Below are 12,661 nucleotides of genomic sequence, written 5' to 3'. Positions count from 1 at the left end.
CTAAAACTACGACTTTATTCAGCGTTGTCTTCTCTTCCACGTTTGTTTTCAAACCTCAAATAAAGATTCAAACGGTCATGAATCAGCATATTGATTAATAGATTCATGAATCTATACACTGATTCACTAAATATAAAATATCTTAAACTGTGTTCTGAAGATGAACAGAGGTCTTATGGGTGTGGAACGACATTAGGGTGAGTCATTAATGACATACATTTCTTTTTTGGGTGAACTAACCCTTTAATGTATAAATCAGCCCAAACTGCAGAAACTTCACAAAGTAGTTTTCATCTTTGCAAGTTTCTAAGAATTTTGTAGGAAAAGATTATACATTTCCTTGTAGAGGCAATTAATGCATTGTTTCGCCAAAATGATTTCAATAGTGCCCCATTCCGTGATACATCACGAAAGATGTACAAGGTTTGTCATTATTCACCATGAAATGTGCCTTTAGCTAAGAGTATCTCGAGCAAGGTCAATTCAAATTTCTGCGTCTAATGGGAAAATGAGCAGGTTTAGAACAATGACTACTCAGTGCCTTTGGACATGTTGTTCATTTTTAAGCGATGTACATCTCCCAACATACTGCAGAGAGGTTTTGTTATTTTAACAGCAAACCTGCAGTTAAAAATTATATGGGTGTTAAATAACTCTTTATTTTTTGTTCTAATTTTATCTAAAAGTTATACATTTGCATTATACTTTTAATATATTTTTGAATGGCATTATAAAGACAGAGTATTAAGTAAATTACAGACATAGATAAAATTAAACATGAAAGATGTGAATCAAAATGATTATACTCTGAAAACAATGCAGAGTCGATGTTAAATTCACATGGACCATGACATACTTCAGGATAAATTGTATTGCAAACCATTTAAAAAAAAAGTCTATGACTGAACATCATTATTATCTTTACTATTAGCTCAGTGTAGTGGCAGTAATCATGTCTGTCACACTTCACTGAAGGCCTTCAGAGTGAAAACATCATGAGTCACATTAAAAATAGGTTAATGTGGTATTGCGTATTCAGAGAGGTCTTATTATCTTTGCCAATGCTTTTAGACTCACTTTAATGACAGGGATTAGTAATTGTCACATATAGAAATCAGAGACTTACAGTACATTGTGTCGTGGAATAATATTGCCTTTTTCTTTTGACGTCCTTGTATCATTATCTAGCAAACAGGAAGTGTAATATTTGTTGACATGTGAGAAAGGGGACTAATCTTTCATGAAGTCAGTCATGGGTGAGTAATTTTGCTGTCAGGGGTCATTTGGACTGTACACATGACCTATAGATCAGGTTTTTTTGAATGCCAACAAACACGTCCCCATAAATATAAATAAATGGTCAGAGATGCATTTACCAGGGTGTAAATGTTTTTCATTGTTCTTTGGCAGTGAGTGTTTAGTGTTTGGTAAAACTTTAGGATTTGGTTAGTTAATGACTCTCGTATCATGAACTAAGAAGGATCAGTACTTTTACAGCATTCATTAGGGTAGGTTAATGTACATTTTTGCATACAGTAACCCTCAGTCGTTTTGGGTCAGTATTATGTCTAAATTTATCAACGCTATTTCAAATAAATGCTGTTCTTTTGAACTTTCTTTTCTTTAAAGAATCCTGAAAAACATTCTCAAAACCATCAAGCAGCATTTAAATTACATTTTAAAATATAATAAAATAGAAAACAGTTAAAATTGTAAATATCAAGAGTAGTGTCGGTTCTGGCCGGTCATGTTAGTCAAGCTTGCATCCGCTGACTGTCAACCTATCACAGCATACATAAAGTGAGGAAAATAAGTATTTGAACACCCTGCTATTTTGCAAGTTCTCCCACTTGGAAATCATGGAGGGGTCTGAAATTGTCATCGTAGGTGCATGTCCACTGTGAGAGACATAATCCAAAAAAAATCCAGAAATCACAATATAGGATTTTTTAACTATTTATTTGTATGATACAGCTGCACAAAAGTAGTTGAACACCTGTCGATCAGCTAGAATTCTGACCCTCAAAGACCTGTTAGTCTGTCTTTAAAATCTCCACCTCCACTCCATTTATTATCCTAAATTAGATGCAACTGTTTGAGATCGTTAGCTGCATAAAGACACCTGTCCACCCCATACAATCAGTAAGAACCCATCTACTAACATGGCCAAGACCAAAGAGCGGTCCAAAGACACTAGAGACAAAATTGTACACCTCCACGATGCTGGAAAGGGCTACGGGGAAATTGCCAAGCAGCTTGGTGAAAAAGGTCCACTGTTGGAGCAATCATTAGAAAATGGAAGTAGCTAAACATGACTGTCAATCTCCCTAGGACTGGGGCTCCATGCAAGATCTCACCTCGTGGGGTCTCAATGATCCTAAGAAAGGTGAGAAATCAGCCCAGAACTATACAAGAGGAGCTGTGGTAGCATCATGCTTTGGGGGTGTTTTCTGCACATGGGACAGGGCGACTGCACTGTATTAAGGAGAGGATGACCGGAGCCATGTATTGTGAGATTTTGGGGAACAACCTTCTGCCCTCAGTTAGAGCATTGAAGATGGGTCGACCCAAAGCACACAGCCAGAATAACCAAGGAGTGGCTCTGTAAGAAGCATATCAAGGTTCTGGCATGGCCTAGCCAGTCTCCAGACCTAAACCCATTAGAGAATCTTTGGAGGGAGCTCAAACTCTGTGTTTCTCAGCAACAGGCCAGGCGCCTGACTGATCTAGAGAAAATCTGTGTGGATGAGTGGGCCAAAATCCCTCCTGCAGTGTGTGAAAACCTGTCCCTATGCTAATAGTAAATAAATAATCATTGATGATAGTGGTCCTGGCAGAAACACACTTCTGTCATAAAACTCTATAATGCTGGGACTTCCTGTTGTATCAGTGGCCAATGTATAACCTTGAAATACTTGGTAAGCATTTGCTATCGAAGTGCAGCACACTTTTTGAAACCCTTCCTCTTCCCCAGCTCCACCTTTATAGATCTGCTACGGGTAATTCATGTACCGTATTTTCCGGACTATAAGTCGCACTTTTTTTCATAGTTTGGCTGGTCCTGCGACTTATAGTCAGGTGCGACTTATATATCAAATTTAGTTCATACTGACTGACAAGAATAAACATATAGCCGCGAGAATGCGCTCTATGCTGCTCCTGTAGCCTAATATTTACTTATAGACAACAACTTAGAAAGACTGAACACAAACAAAATGCCCCCATAAAGAAAATCTTATTCTGCAAAACACAAACAGCATGTTGTAAAATATGCAGCGGAGAACGAGTCTCACAGCGTTCGTCTCGCATGGCTGAGCCTCTCCCGGCAGAGAGTTCAAGCGTCTGTGGACTCGTTCCTTCAGCTCTGGCCATCTTGCTTACAGTCCGCAAGTAGATTTCTTTTTCTTCTTCATCACAGTTAAAGTAACCTCTGCTTTTCGCCAGTCCCTTACAAGTTTCTCACTCACTTCAAACTTTCTTTCTTCTGCTCAGGTTATGCAGTGAAGCGGGCACGAGCGAGTGCACGCGAGCAGGCCTGTGCTTGCATGCGCGCGCGGGTGCTCGCGTGCTCGCATGCGCGTGGCTCCAGCTCTGCCCTAATGCGACTTATAGTCCAGTGCGACTTATATATGTTTTTTTCCGCGTCATGACGCATTTTTTGACTGATGCGACTTATACTCCGGAGCGACTTATAGTCCGGAAAATACGGTATGCTATATTGTACGGCTGCAGCATGTCTTACTTGCTCACAGCAGTGTGCTGTGTATATGTATTGGCAGTAGCAAGTTCCATACATCCTCTGCAACATCAACAAAAACAGCAGAATCAGCATAGCAGATATATTCTGCCATGACCAAACATATCAACAGTCATATCCATTACCATGCCAAACACAGTTTTCATGACAGTATTTTTATTTTTACTTTTTGACTGCATTTTTGATCAAATAAATGTAGCCTTGTCGAACAATCGGATTTTCTTTGCAAAAACATTATAAAATCTTACAGACCCCAAACTTTTGAACATCAGTGTATTTTAAAACATTTTTAACAATTCAATAAATGAATGCATTAAGATGAAATATGAATTAACTATGAACAATGGTATTTATAAACTATCATTTACCTAGATTAATAAATGCTGAAAAAATGTTGTTCATTGTTAGTCCATGATACCAAACCCGATCTCACGAAAAATGCGTATAAATAGTAAGAGTGTGGAATGTATACGCCAAAACTCATTTTTGCGTGCATATGATACGCACTTCACGGCGTATATATGACACGCTCTCTTGGGTAGGTTTAGGGTAGTGGGGTGGGGGGTTCGTATGTATAATACGCCATAAAGTGCGTATCATATGCACGTGAAAAACAGCGTATCATATGCACGCCAAAATGAGTTTTGGCGTATACATTCCACGACATTGCACACTCGTACTATTAAATACGCATTTTTCGTGAGATTTTTCTGTGATACCTGATGTGAACACACTGAAGCTTATTGTAGTATAAGTATTATCTTTCTTTTAAATGAGAATAAGTATACAAATGTTTATTATGTGAGCAATGACCCACGTTTGGCAGAAAGCAGTTATTCACCGCACACAATGGCTTGGTTTTCATTTTAAACATGCAATTTAAGTATGGTTAAAACTAATGTGGGTGAAAATTAATCTACGAGCAGCGAGTGAGAGGTGTGGGTCTGTAACATGCCTTGGAGCTGGGCACAAAGAGAAAAAACTGCTTTTTTTTTTTTTAGCATGTTTGTGTTTATCAGGGGAACAGAGGATATCCATCAAGCCCTGCAGCTGGGCTACTGAGAGGGAGGAGGTGGATCAGACAGCCAGCTGCAATTACGTCTCTTCCCGAGTGGGACTTCCACAGAGAAGAGAGAGAGAGCGAGAGAAACATACACAAACACAGTGTTTCTGAAAGCGATGCAGGGAGAGAGGGAGGGATGGAGAGGGAGACCACAGGCAGTTTACTCTCTTTAAAAGGCAAAGCGTGGAAAAAGTAGAACAGCTTCACTTACAGCCTGACGATGGATCCATGCTGCTCCTGCTCAGTATACTGATTTTTTTGTGAGAAACTAAGGTTAAGATCAGCAGTTTACTCATATTGTTGTGCTTATTGCTGAGCAGCAGTAGAACTGGACAACTTTGAAGCATGGAAAAAGTGAACAAACTGTTCTGAAATTTAAAGACCACTCAGGCTTTTATTGGAAACCACTGAAGAGATATATCTGAAAGAGAAACTTCACAGTGACGGAAGCGATCCACCTCAGAGGATGACAGTGTTGGTTGTTCCTGTGAGCAGTAGGTGAGATGATATGAGGTGAGATGAACAGTGAGGATAACAGAGTATAGGCAGCTGTCTGTATGGAGCAGAAATATGTCCTTTAGTGCCAGAGGGAGTATTCCTCAGGAGGGTGCGCAAGGGAGCAATGAGCGGAGAAACACGCGGGTGAAGAGGGCTGTTCGCATCTCTAGTATTGTTGCACAGGAGGTGAGTTACCTATACGCTTTGTTTTTGACATTTGATATACAGTACTGTTCAAAAGTTTGGGGTCTGTAAGAATTATTATTATACATTTTTTAAAGAATTCATACTTTTATTCAGTAAGGAATCATTCAATTTATCAAGATTTATCAAATTATTTCTATTTAAAAAACATTTTCAGAAAGATTTTTTCTATTTTCTATTCATTCCACAAAAAATATCAAGCAGCACAATTTTTTTTCAACATTAAAAATAGTAAGAAATGTTATTATTTAATGCACCAAATCATATTAGAATGATTTCTGAAGGATCATGTAACAATGAAGACTGGAGTAATGATGCTGAAAATTGAGCTTTGCCATCACAGGAATAAATTACATTTAAAATACATTAAGGTAGAAAACTTTTTTTATTGTAATATGTTACTATATTTCTGTTTAATCAAATAAATGCAGCCTTAGTGAGCATAAGAGACATTCAAAAATGAAAAATAATTTCTGACCCCAAACTTTTCAATGGTACAGTAGTGTATTACATTGACTTATAGTTGAACTCACTCATAATAATTATTATTTTTATACTTTTTAATAATGCATGGGGAAACTGAAAACTTAACCAGTATAATATTGACTGCTTAGATTTTGACATAACCTTTTTTTGGTACACTAAGAATATAAATTCGGTAATGTTCACTGTATTTAAAGTAAAAGGAAACACTGATTTATAATAGTTGTAAACTAATGGTAGTCTGTGTGTGGTTTGTCTCCAGTATTGAGAGATACTAGTGGAGTCATGTTTTAAACAGCGGCTTCTAAAATGGCATTACTTCCAAATGAAATGCATTGTTGGCAGTAGCATTATTTCAGGATTTACTTCAGGTGTTGTTCTGGGACAGTGCACATGTGAGCAGGCCAGGGTTTCCCAATATTTATCGTTGTCACATATTTGAAAAAGGAATGTTAACCTTTTATATACTCTGCAGGAAATGAATAGAAAGGAAAACCGTATTGTTTTAAGAGATCACCCTGAAATGATAGTCATTTTAGGATGAACTATGTAACAGTAGAATGTGCCTGTTCTTGTATGTAATGTGATGAAAATAATGCCACAGGACAGAAACACTGGCATTTGTCTCTGCCCAGAGCCTCTTGTTGGCGGCGTGTAAGATTGGTGTTGTGGTGTCAGAACTGGGCCCTGCTCACCACAGTCACAGCAGTCAGGTCAAGCACCCTACATTCATCTCAACGCAAAGATGCCCTTGAATGCCACACCACCGTCTGCGAGGCACTGAGGCAATCACTCACTGCAAATGGCAGTACCCTATGGGCTCTAGCAATTCCTTGATCAATGGTTGCCCTCTCTGACTGCTTCCCCATGAGATTAACTTCCATGGTTCAACTGACAGCTTTCCCACAGATTTCTTAAGCTTGAAATCTAAAGTCTACCTTTGATGTTCCCAAGATCTGAATTAATTCCTTCACAGACAGATGAGGACACCCTGGAGCTGAACGTTGGCTGTATTGTTAATTGATTTTAGGGAGATGATTATGTACTTCAGTAATGGTCTGTTAATGAAGGGGTCTTTGTGTAAGGACTCCATGTCATGACATTGGTGGACAGCTGGTGCGAGGTAGGGGATCAGGAAAGTTTTGGCCTTGAAGTATGGATAAACCTTAAACAACACACAAGGGATGGGTTTAGCCTAGGTGAATGAGCAAATTTTAGAGACACGGTCCAGTTGTTTGCACTTCATATTAGTGGTTGACCGATATGGGTTTAAAAAAAGGGTGATTGATTTAGTTACTCCAACTCTAAATACACATTTTAATTATTTGTACAATGTGTAACAAAATACTTTCCCAATGATGTTGGCATGAAATGGAAATTGTGATAGTCTTCTCTGTTGTAACACACAGCTGAGTGAAACTAAGATGGGACTTAGTTGTGTAATTGATTGGATGGTTGTGGTTTGCTGTGATCTCATGTGAGTGACAGGTTGTCCCACAAGTCAGATGAATCATTTTTGTTTTCTTTAATCAGTATGTTTGAAATATATACAGAAATCTATTGTATCTATTGTATAAACGTCTGGGAGAAAGAGAATGGTAAAGTTGGGAGAATATCAAATGTGTATCAGTGTATTGGATCCATGCATTCGGCCTTAAAGTGACAGCAGCTTTGTAAAGAGCTTTGTAACTTTTATACAATTATTTAAATGAGTTTAAGTTAGTCGTATGGTAGTATGTCAGATGGAGCATCACTGAATGACTTAAACCATGATGACAGTGTGCATTTATACAACAATAATAAAATAATGCATTGGCATAAAAAAGGAAATTGACTTTTATACTTAAGTACTTTAGAAAACAAATACTTCAGTACTTGTACTTGAGTAAAAATCTGTTTTTACAACTTTTACTTGTAACATTTGACCAGTAGTTTACTCAAGTAATAGAGTTGTGTACTTTGTCCACCCCCCCCCACCCCCCCGTTTTTATAGCATCAAATAACTAACTAAAGCTAAACTTATTTTAAAAACGAACACTTGAAATGAAATCATCGTAATGATAACTGCCTTCAATGACATAAACTAACTTTGGGGAAAAAAAATATTTGAAGAGTAATTTTATTGTTTAGTTTGCCTCGCGTCCATTAGAAAACACAGAGAGGCAACTATACTGGGACCGGTCACCGGGGGGCGATCGAGGCACGAAAGCTTCAGTTTCTGAGGGGGATGCTGCAGGCTTGTTCTCAACCAGGGCACCAGGGCCTCAGCAAACTTCCAAATGGCCTCAAAATTATTTAACAAATTTTTTTTTTTTTTAAACACCCTTACAAAAAAATTAGTATTTTTTGTTTTGTTGCAAGTATAAGGGCAGGACACTGTTAAAAAAAAATATATATATATATATATATATATATATATATATATATATATATATATATATATATATATATATATATATATATATATATATATATATATATATATATATATATATATATATCAACTTTTATTTAAGACACATAGGTCCATAAAGACAACACAATACACACAATAATAAAAAAAAAAAAAAAAAAAAAATTAAAAATGTTAAAAATGAGCACATCAGGAGTCATTTCTAAAACATATACAGACTTCGGGTCCAATATTTCCAAAAGCAAGATGTGTACCTTGTATCACTCTTAGAAACATCAACTATCAACTATATATATATATATATATATATATATATATATATATATATATATATATATATATATATATATATATATATATAAAGTTACCTGGTTGCCTTATTTTTGAGTCCATTGAAATAAAACATTTTAAGTTAATACAATGAACATTTTTGAGAATTGACAACCTTGATTTAAATATTATTAAAAGATTTTGTAGGCATATTCAGTAACTGTGTTTTTGTTTTATTTGTGATGACACAGTGAAACATGCCAAATTTTGCTATTTTCATGATTTATGACATGTTTTTATGTGGTTCAGATACAATAATATTTTAAGTTTCTATTTATTAAACCAATTTCCTTTATTGTATCAACTCAAATTTTAATTTCAATGAACTCAAAATTTTAAGGCAACCAGGTTACTTACTTTTTAAACTTAAACCAACAATATTTTTTTTTACAGTGTAGATTCAAAAAAAAATGTTAATTTTTTTTTAAATGGAATGATTCAGCAATTAAAACTTCTGTAAATTTGAAATGCAATTATTTTTAATTATAAATATTTTATTTACTAATGTCTAGAGGGAAAAAAAAGTTTTGAATTTTTTTTTTATTTTGGGGCCTTCTGACTTGAAGAAAGATTGAGAACCACAATCTTGTATGCATTTATTGATTGCAGATTCGGCCAACATGGCTGCCAACATGGCTCTTCTAATCTGTTAAATTAAAAGTGTGTTCAATAGATTTTACTGCTCAGATTAGTCTAAGAAACGTAGTAGATGTCTTGGCTGCAGATCAGAGGACAAGGAGCCAGTGAGGATAATGGTGTTATAGTGTGTTGGAGCTTCATTGCAGTTCCGTCCCAGAAGGCTATTTTCAGTCCCAGGGCTGGTTCCTTCACCCTCATGTCCTCTCTCTTTCCTACCCCTGCTGTGGTACTGGCCTTGGACTGACATGTTCTCCCCCACCCACCCCTTCACCCCAAACAAACTCACAGCTAATTCACAAGGACAGTGTAGCCATGCCACAGGAGCCAACTATGTTTATCACCAATTCTGGGTGACATGGGTGAATAAACATGATTTGAAATCTAATGTTGGCTCATTTATAAATGCATAGACCCAGCAGCAGCCTTGTAATGTCATGTGAGTTGATGCTGATTAATCAGCACTGAGGGTGAATCAGGCCTTGAGTTGAGGAACACGGGAGGATTTTGATGTGATTTATAATCCGAGGTGATATAAATTTACTAATGTGGATGAACATTTCAGTGGGTTCATCATCAAGAGAACTGAAGTATTGACTAAAGGTCTCAAAGTAATCTCCTCCTACAGTCTGGATATTAATAAATCTAGCTAGAAAATTTTGAAGCATTTTACTAGAGATGAGATATAATAAGCATCTTTGAAGAAAAGTATAACAGGAGATCTTCAGAGAGAAGAGAAGAAAGCACACATTTTCGTTTTTGCTTACAATAGACCTTTTTCTTTAGTATTGCACTACTATTGCCATTCGAGACTAGCCAACCCGATCTCGCGGCAATTCATACGTATTTTACGAGGTGGCTAATTCGTACGTCGACCTCACTCATATGACCACACTCATACGACCTTACTCATACAAATTTGTAATATTTTTAAAAAAGCATAACCAGGAAGGACCACCCCCTATCCCTGCCCCTAATTCTAACCACCACAGTTGTCTGGACAATTCGTATGAATTTGAACAAATTAGCCACCTCGTAAAATACGTGCACTCATATACTTTAAAAAGATGTGTCAAGGGGTTGCACACAACTATATTGAGCAATTTTTACAAATAACAGTTTATTTATATGAACTAAAGAAATTCAAGTAAAGCTGACAATTTCTTTAAATAAATACAAACCATTTGAATTTGTCACTGTTACATAATATTTATATGTGCAGTTTACTTAATAATGTTATGTTACATTTATAAAAGTTTATTATGTAAGGTGAACACATTTATCAATTTAATTTGATATATATATAACAACAAATCATACTTTTAGAAATAAAACGCAAAAATAACCCATTGGACAAACTCAAATTTAATTGAGAGCAGGAATTCCATCTAATGATTTTGTGTATAAGTGCCCACAGCCTAACACAGGCACTCTTCTGCATAATGTTACCACAGAATTACAGAAACTCTTCAATGTCCAACATAACATTAAACACTAACATAAACTAACAACATCTTTCCCTTTACTGAAAAACACATAAAATAATATTTTAATCCCTATATTTACTCTCCTAACACAGTCCCCTGTAAAAGCATGCTGGGAACTACAGCTCCACTGCCCAGTTAGTTGTCAGCACAAATATTTTTACTTTGGACTTGCAAGTAGATTGTATTTCTTCACTTTTTTGTAAGTCAGTAACAAATCTGCCAAGATATGAGCTGTATGTGTAAACATACTTCAGAATCAGTGGTTCTCAACCAAATATGACTCAAAAATATTTTATTATATCAAAAACATTATAATAAAATACTCAATTTAGATGCTAATAAAAGATCTCTCTAGCTATTCTTTTTTTATTAAAAACAAGAATAAGAATCTTATAAAATCACCAAATAGTGTTTGAATTTGGTGTGCCCTCTTTAAGTGTTCAGTCTCTCTCTCTCTCTCTCTCTCTCTCTCTCTCTCTCTCTCTCTCTCTCTCTCTCTCTCTCTCTCTCTCTCTCTCTCTCTCTCTCTCTCTCTCTCTCTCTCTCTCTCTCTCTGTATATATGCATGTTTATGTGACTGGAAGGCATTCTGCATCTGCATAAGTGCAGTAGCACAAAAAGGTCTTTCAGTCTTAAAAATGGCTTTACATCAAAACATTTTTGCTAAATGGTGTAGAGCAGTTGTACAAAGCATAGGAGGAGATGGACTGCAAGAACCATGAGAACCCCTACTAAACGGACAAGGCCAGAAGAGCAGAAGTCAGCAGAAAAGAAGAAGAGAGAATTAGGAATTGGGGGTGGACGGGTCCTGGATCCGAGGAGATCAGCTCCTGTGTTGCTAGAGGAGTCATGGATTCTGCCATTGAGCAGAGGCAGTCAGAAGATTATTTGTGGATCATTATTCTGACCGTAGTGCTGAAGCCACTGAACAACCTCTTCCAGTCCGGTTCTCATGTTCAGCCTCAGCCTTCATTTCAGATACACATGCCTTGCAAACAAGGCTCCCAGAGCCTCCGCTTTTGGGACAAGAAAAGTCCCATTCTTGACCAAGAGAGCCGAGAGGTAAGAGCGGCCAGAGACCTAGTTACAAAAATAGATGCATGAATTAAACATAATTAATCTGGAAGCTAACTGAGATTTTGATTTTATTAGCTGTTTACTGCAGGCGTTATTTGACTTTAATTTCCAAAAAACAAATGTAGTCTTGAAGATCTGTTTTTCAGTCAGTTGCAAATATCTGCATTCTAATGGTATAATAAGCAAGAGAAGTATTAGATTAGCATAAATGATTTATGATTCTGCATCACTGGCCTTTGGTTCGGTTGGTTGAGTTTCCTAAATTCAAGGCTGTATTAAAACAAGAAATCTTTTAAACTAATATTTATTTTTAATAAATCATAATGTACATATGCACAAATATTTGTACCTGAGCTATAAATAATGGCTGATTATAGTTATGTAGTGAATAATATGTGTGTTGTGTTTATCAGAATAATTAATACAGTTGATTACAAATAAGAATATTTAAAACTCTTACTGGAGCGTTGAGCAAATGACTGGTCACTTCTTTAGGGGTTTGGAAAAAATAATGAGATGAAGTTTGCTGCCCAGCGGGTGTTTACAAGTGTGAAGCATTAATGTTCTCCCTGCAGTGATGTGTACTCAGTGGATATCTCAGAGACTAAACATGGCTTCATTACTTCACCCACACTGAGTTACGGCCCACTCAGTTGCTGTATGGAACATGTGATAATATTTCTGCCCTACAGCGAGTTTTGTAAAAGGTTTAT

At 36.5% G+C, this 12,661-nt stretch overlaps 1 protein-coding gene across 1 annotated transcript in view; it reads left to right on the top strand.

The window, feature by feature from the left end:
* Window positions 1-12,661, top strand: part of kcnh2a (potassium voltage-gated channel, subfamily H (eag-related), member 2a) — a 48,044-nt gene that overhangs the window by 25,078 nt on the left and 10,305 nt on the right. The gene's annotated exons all lie outside the window — the stretch shown is intronic.

The sequence above is a fragment of the Pseudorasbora parva genome, chromosome 9, assembly GCF_024679245.1.
Source record: "Pseudorasbora parva isolate DD20220531a chromosome 9, ASM2467924v1, whole genome shotgun sequence".
Lineage (NCBI taxonomy): Eukaryota > Metazoa > Chordata > Actinopteri > Cypriniformes > Gobionidae > Pseudorasbora > Pseudorasbora parva.
The sequence above is the reverse complement of the archived record's forward strand: the minus strand, read 5'-3'. Positions and strand labels throughout refer to the sequence as shown.